Here is a 7,806-nt window from a genome sequence, read left to right as displayed (position 1 = left end):
ATGGGTGTGGCTAGTGGGCCTACTCTGCCATCTCAGAGGTAGCCAGGAAGAGAGATGGCATTGTACCAACGACATGACCAGACTGAACCAAAGGGAACAGAGAATGCAAGATGGAATGAAGGCTGCCAGACTTCTCAAAATCTCTAGGACCAGATCAGAGTGATTGACTGAAAATATGTACTCTTCTTCAAGGAAAGGGGAGAATGACTCCAAATGGGATTCAAAGATCTGGGGCTGTCATTCTCACTGCAGATTTGGGGGTGAGGCTCTTTCTCGTCAGTTTCAAAGGGTGGGCCAAGATAACTTCACCCATGCATTAGGGGTAGGGCCACCCTTGCAGACACACATGTGGGCAGGGTCCTCTAAGAGCTCCAAAGGGGTAAGCCCACCCCACAGAGCTCTGAGCCTAGAGGGCTGAATATCTAGTCAATGTGTAATTTTTGAGCCTTCAGATCTAATAAAATTAGCCTTGGTAGGTTTTGAACTTGTCTATAAACTATCAACCTTTCCTTCCTTCTGATTTCTCCCTTTTGGAATGGGATTTTTATACTAAACCTGCTCACCATTGTACTTTGGAAGCACATACTTTTTCTGGTTCCACAGGGTTAGAGCTGGAGAGAAATTTTGCAGAACTGATGGTACCTCACGATTCATTCATATCTGGTTTAGGTGATATTTAGATGAGACTTTGATCTTTGGATATTTAGACTTCAGCGTTGATGCTGAAATGAGTTAAGACTTTAGGGGCCGTTGAGATACAATGAATGTATTTAGCACGCTATAAGGACAAACATTTTGTGGAAGCAGGGCAGGAGTAGAGTGCTACGGACTGATTGCAGCCTCTAAAAATTCATATATGAAAGCCACAAGTCCCCATGTGACTATATTGCTGTTTGCAGATAATGAAGATTAAATGAGGTCATGAGGAGGAAGTTCTAAACTTATAGCACTCCTGTCTTTATATCCAGAAGAGGAGAAACCAGAGTTCTCGGTTTCTGCCATGTGCACAAGAGGCCATCTGTAAGCAGGCAGAGAGCCCTCACCAGAACATGACCATGTTGGGTCCCTGATGGCAGACTTTCAGCTTGTAGAACTGTGTGTGTATGTGTTGGGGGGAGGGGTTCTACGATTTAAGCCACCAATTTTATGTTTTTGTTATAGCAGTCTGCATTGACTAATATGAAACAAACAATCTGGTGTGATCCCCAAATCATTGGGGTTCTTTTCCTTCAAGACATATGGTAGATTTATACTTCCTTAAACTCTTTTAAGAGAAAGGAAAGCTACATGATCTATTTTAGCCAATAAAATATCAGCAAGGGCAATATTTGTCACTTTCACCGTTAGTTTTCAATAAGAGAGAGTGTGATTCTCCATATGTTTTGCTTTTCTTGCCTCTGCTACCTGCAGTGGTCCAGATGGCAAACTCTCTCTCTGCCTGCATGTCTGAGTTAGGACAATGGGGAGCACAGTCCCTTGGCCAACTCACAGTGGACATGCAACATGAGTGAGAAATAAACATGCGTTGTTGTAAGTCACTGAGACTTTCCATCCGCAGGGTTGATACAAAAACCTTGGTCTCATAAGGGGGGGGGGAAGAGAAAACAAAACAAAGCAAAATAATAAAGCAAGTGAACAAACAAGAACACTTAGTCCTGTGGGGGACAGGTGGTGGAAAAAGCGGAAGTAAACAACCACCACCACCATAAATTTATAATATTCTTCTATACCCCACTGAGTAAGTGCAATGGGCATATATTACACATACAATAATAAATAAAAATGTGTTAACCTGTGTAACAATATGGACTTTTTAATTGTGAAATTGCTTAACTGATTCAGTAACCTAATGAGACACCACGGAATTTGATTTTATGCTTTAAGACGTTATTCTAAATATCAATCTAGTGTGAGGATAATTTTGTAAGTCTTTTGAGTTCAGCTAACCTTGTTTAACATTATTCACAAAGTCTCTATTATTAATAGCGAACACCAGAAAATTAACCTATATTTGATTTATAATAAAACATCCCCAAACAAATTGAGATGGGCATCTGAAATAGGTTATATTTAAGTATGAATCTTTTGCAATCTTTACTACATTCTCAAAGCTAAGAATTAGTCTCCTTCATCATACCACTTCCTGATGTCATCCCAGTACTTGGGACAATCTGCCTCTCCCACGGTGGGCCACATCTTTTTGCAATCAAGTCTTCACACAAGGAGCTTTCTCTGAGTTAGGGTTCCTTTTTTCTCTCCACCATTACACCATCTGAAAACTGACTATCCATCCCACAAGACTCACCTCAGCTGTCAGTCGTGCTACAAAATTTTGGTCAACACAAAAAGACTTATTTCCTCCTTTAGATTTCACAATCACTTTATAGATATCTTTATCATAGCACATATTCCTCTTAATTATAATTTACTTCTTAACATGTCTGTTCATTGTATTGTAAGTAGGCTGAAACCATCCCTGATTTCTTATGGTATGTAGCTACAGGATACTTGCTGAATGATCACATGAAAATGGCAAATTACAAACTATTTTTGCCTACACTTGGTGGACACTTACTAAAGGTAAGTAATCATTTTCATAATGTTCAATTTTTTCCTTAATTATCAAGGGGAAACAAATTGCACACTTACTTGCCTTCATTTTTCTTTTCCCTGCTCTATGTGTTATGCATAATAGAATTTTGGTATACTAGTATGGAAATTGGCTGGGCTATGTTTTATAACACCTGATTAGAAGAACATAAGGAGTCTTGGAATTCTCTACAGTTCTGTCCAAATTTTCCTTTACAAACTTCTGACAGCTGATTTATATTCCTTAGATAATAGGCTTCCTTTAACTTTCTTTACAGCCAGCCTACTGAACCTCTTCAGTCTCCATCCCTACAACTCCTGTGGACAAGAACAAAGGCAGAAAAAGAGCCAGGGACCAGAGAGGGCTTTTTATGATCTTAATCAAAGGCTATGGCCGCCTGAGCTTGGCACACACTCCAAGCAGCTCTCCCAAGTAGGGCTCGTCCAGATCAGCTGGCTACAGCATGCGGCCAGCAAAAACAGAGGAACTACAAATTACTGCACCCACCCCTTATCCAGGACTCCTACCCTGACAAAGAAAGTAGAAACCAAAAAGACTAACATCAAACAGGATTGTGAATGGATTTCCGTGGGTGTGCAAGGACCTTTTTATACATGTTCTAGCTTGAGACAGGAGAGAAACGGATTCAAAACACTTCAGGAGGTAGCATTGTATAGAGATTGGCATCCGTAAGATATGGGACTTAAAGTAAACGCCATCACTTACTGGTTATGTGATTTTAGGAAGCTACTTAACCTGATAAGCCTAGGTTTCTTAATTTATCAAGCAGTGGGTCATGAGAGAATCCCTAACAGTGCTGCTAAAAAGACTCCTTAAGAAGGGTGGAAGAGAACAGGCAAGCAAATGGTGTGGTGGTTGGTTGCGACACTGGATTCCCATATGGCCGATTGCGGTTCGAGTCCAGAACTGGGCTGCTTAAAAATAATGACAAATAATACATTAAACAAATAAATAAATTTTGAAAAAAAAAAAAAGAATGGAAGATGGCACACAGCACCTAGCTTATGATATCTCATTCCTCATTCCCACTGTAAGCTTGTATTTTTATTCCTTAGACCCCTATGAATAATACACAGAATGAGAGCTTTTGTTAATAATAACCGTAAGTAAGCATTATGCTAGCAACTAAGAATAGCTTGATTGGTTTGATTTGTTGGGATAATGTGGGGGGAAGGAGCTTGAACAGAATTTGTAAGACTGAAATTTAAGACTTGAATGAACACGTAAGTAGGTGTGTCATCTTTCACAAGTTACTCTTCTAACTTTAGTTTCCTCATTTTTAAAATAAAGAAGTTAAAAAATATGGATTTTGACTATAGTGCTAATGTGGAGTCTCTGTGATAAACTAGGCTTTCTTATTTTGTGTGCAAAATAAAGTGATAAAGGTGGGAGTAGGAGCAATGCATTTACAAAACAGGTACCCTAAGAAGCCATGGAGCAATAGGTTGATAACAAACTAAGTTAAACTAGTCAAGCTCTGTTCACTCTAACCCAAGAGGCTCCAGTTTGGTAACACAAATGAGTTACTTACAACAAAATTTGAGTTCCTGTCAATACATGTTGTCCTCTTCTCCTCCTATTAGATTTTTAACCTCCAAGTCCACCACAAATTTTTGTGTCCAAAGACAAATAAGATTTTGGGAACAATTGCAAAATGCTTACAAATCAAAACGTCAACTCAGTGTCCTTTTAAGATATGAACAGAGCTCATCACTTCAAGTAATATGATCCATAAACCACATAATGTGATGGTAAGAGGATCATTACTGCCAAAGTACAATGTACCATAGCTCGTTAACACAAAGCTGACAATCTTGAATGGATTATGAAAGTAATGAAAGAAAGGAAAGACAGAAAAAAGGAAAGGAGGGAGAGAATAAAAAGAGAAGGAGAATGCATTCTTGAATGAGAATTCCAGGAATAGAAAATGCATTGTCCAACTGATGAGCCCAGGATTAAATCATCAAACAACCTTATGAGAGGGGATAGTATTATTATTCCTACTTTACCCATGAGAACATCGAGGCAAAGAGGTGAAATAAATCATTCTAGGACTCCCACACCTAGACAGTGGTAAAATTTGAGACCTGAAGCAACTGGAATGACCCTTCTTCCATTTTCTTTTATTTTCCCCTGACAATCCGTAAAGAATACAGCTTAGGTGTTTTTTGTTTGTTTGTTTGTTTGTTTGTTTTTTCTGCTCTTCTAGAAAATCTTCCAACTACTTTTCATCTCTTCATCCATTTCACTTCATGTCCCAATCACCCTTAAATATCTCTTTTACCTTTGTAAATGGCATATGCATTTATTGAGGAATTTTCCTTACCTATTCTATTGTGTTGGGGGTTTAAATTTACAGCCATTTCTTTTCAATCTTCCACTACATTTTAAACAAGCTTTTTACCTGCTCCGTGCTTGTCTATCTATGCATGTAGCTCTGAGGACCAGTCTACCTCGTCAGTTTGGGACTCCGCCAAGTGCCTATATGCAGGACCTTCTATCCCTGGCTTCTGTGATAAGTGTGTCTCCATAGAATATTAGTATTTTACCATACTAGGTAGGACACGAAATGTACAAGGTAACTAACTGAATCAACCACCCTGAAAGACTATTCAAAAGTACTCAGATGTTCAGTGCTTCCATTTTCATTGTTGAGCTAATGAGCTTTTATTCTGCAAGTGTGTGATTAGTGTTTATGAACATAACCCAGTATAAGCAAATAAAACACTGTACAGGATACTCTTAAATTGAGAGGCCACAGTAAGAATCCCAAAGAATGAGTGCTAGCTTACTCATGGGGATGAAACTGGGGCAGAGCCAAGCCAGATAAATGAATTCTCATCTTCTGACCCCTCTCCTTCAATACAGAAGTCCGTGGTTCAGTTTTCACAGTTATTCTCCAGGGAACAAAGCCTGTTTCTGCTGAGGCGGGTGCAGCTACCAGCAAAGAAACCCTCCCCACCATCCGACTGTGGTTCAGACACACATAAGGCAAAGGAAGCAATTTTGACAAAGAATAGCAAGAGCTATCCATACAAATGTAGAACAAAAACATAAAAAGGCATAAAAGGTATTGATAATTAATTTAAAATACCATAAGGAAATCATAGCTAAAGTGAGGGGGAAAATAGAGTCTCAACAAAGACAAACGGAACCGCCGAGGCCATGAAAGCGAATGCCCCAACACTTTGGACTGCAATAGCAACGCCCCAATTTTTTCCTGTAATTATGTTCCACGTATACCATCTTAGATTCATAGAAAAACTTGAGTGGATAGGGAATTATTTCATGCTGGGAATATAGAAATAAGTTTGAACAAATTGCCCATTTGTGATTATTTAAATAAAACATCATAATTGGAATATGTTGGTCGATAAAGGCAATTCTTTCTCCTTCTCTCTCTCTCTTTTGTATAAGAACAATACACTAAATGCTATCTTGATTTTTTTGCTGCATTTCTGTAAATATAGTATTTAATGCCAGGTGCCCCTTCAATTTTACATTGTAATGGGCTACATCAAAGGAGGAGTAAATGCACTCCGAGTTGTTTTCCACACCACGTGGGCTCTCTGCTTGGGTATTGTCTTCGATGATAATTATATACGGCTTGACTTAGTGCTGGTCACATTTAATGGGTCTCACTTTTACCATATTTATTTCAGCAGTGTTCCCTTATATAGTTAATTTGCCATCATTGTTTTCACAGACTCTTTCAAAATATCTCTGTCAAAGGGAAGAGGTTCTCCCTCTTCTCTTTTGCTTTCAACAAAGAAAAAGCTGGTTGTTGACTATCTTAAGGTGACAGAAACTTCCTGCATTGAAAAGAAATCTTTCTCACTTCAGCTATGAGGTTTAGACTTCCTCGTTCTCACTTTCCCAGGCCCTATCAGGTGCTGTGGACAGTTACAGGTGCATGATGTTATTTTCACAGGCACTACCTATCCATTTTTCAACCTTGGAAGAGTTACTAGTGGGTTGGACTTTTCTGCTTTAAGACATACGTTTTTGAAATAATTTCTTATGTCCACTGGCATTTAAGTAGAATCAAACACTTTTTTTATAATAGCTTTCCATAGATAATGAACATATAATATTACTTAAAAGCCTATTTTAACCAAAGCTTAGGTCTACATATCAGAGAAGAGCTGGAAGAATAAGGCATAATCCCTGCCCTCCAAATGTGGCTGAAGGAGTAAGATGCAAACATGTGAATGTTAAATGAGAAGTGCCAGAAAGCTGCTCTGGAGCCCAAATCCTGCAGTGCTGGTGCACACACGCAGTCTTGGGAGAAACTGAGCTGTTGCTGACTCCCTGCTCAGATTTAGAACATCTAACCCAAAGCATGAAGGAAATGATGGCTGTGTAAATCAGGATATTTAAGCTGGATCCCAAACTCACCATACACGTGCGTTGGTTCATCATTGTATCCTTCTGATATGTGGCAGTCAATCCAAAAATATTTGTAGAACAAATGTTTAATGTTACTCAGCGTTTGCGATGTTTTCCTTTAGGCTTCCAACATAGAAATGATTTCATTATCATTTTAGATCATAGGTAATTATAAAGCTATTTTTTTTCTTTTAAAGAGAGATTTTTGCTATAGGATGTGTGTGTTCACCAGAGAGACAGAAACAGACAGAGAGATAGAAAGCGAGAAATCACCCTCAAGGGGGGTGGTCATGCTGCAAGCCATTCTTCTCCATTCTCCTCCTGGGGTTTTGGACACATCCGCACAGGCGTCAGACATGAGTTTTAAGTCTCTAGGTCTGGTATTCGAACCATGGTTAACTTCATACCTTATGCTATCTGCTGGTCCCTAGCATGTAGCTTTCTTGAGACAGAAACTACTTCTTTGTCATCGTCATCTCTTTCAAAATGCCTGACTTAGAGGTACTGCAACTGTAAATGCTTTTTGAACTAAACTGGTCCCTGAGTATAAGCTTTGGGGTTTTCTCTAATACCTAAACTGAATGTAGTATAGGGGGCCTGACTTTATTCTATTTTACAAGAGTATGTGTGAAATCACTATGACTCTTGGCTAGTTGAGAAATTTAACAACAGAGTAGATGTATTCCCCATGTCTAATATCTGATGGCTTTCCATTGTAACATTGAAAAATAACAAAGTTTGGCTTCCAAAAGCCTACAGACTATGTCCTGCTACCCTTCCTGAACTACTCCTGTTGGACAGTTTCC

Source organism: Tupaia chinensis, unplaced genomic scaffold (genome assembly GCF_000334495.1).
Source record: "Tupaia chinensis unplaced genomic scaffold, TupChi_1.0 Scaffold143630_1, whole genome shotgun sequence".
Classification (NCBI taxonomy): Eukaryota; Metazoa; Chordata; class Mammalia; order Scandentia; family Tupaiidae; genus Tupaia; species Tupaia belangeri.
This window is presented reverse-complemented; position numbering follows the sequence as displayed.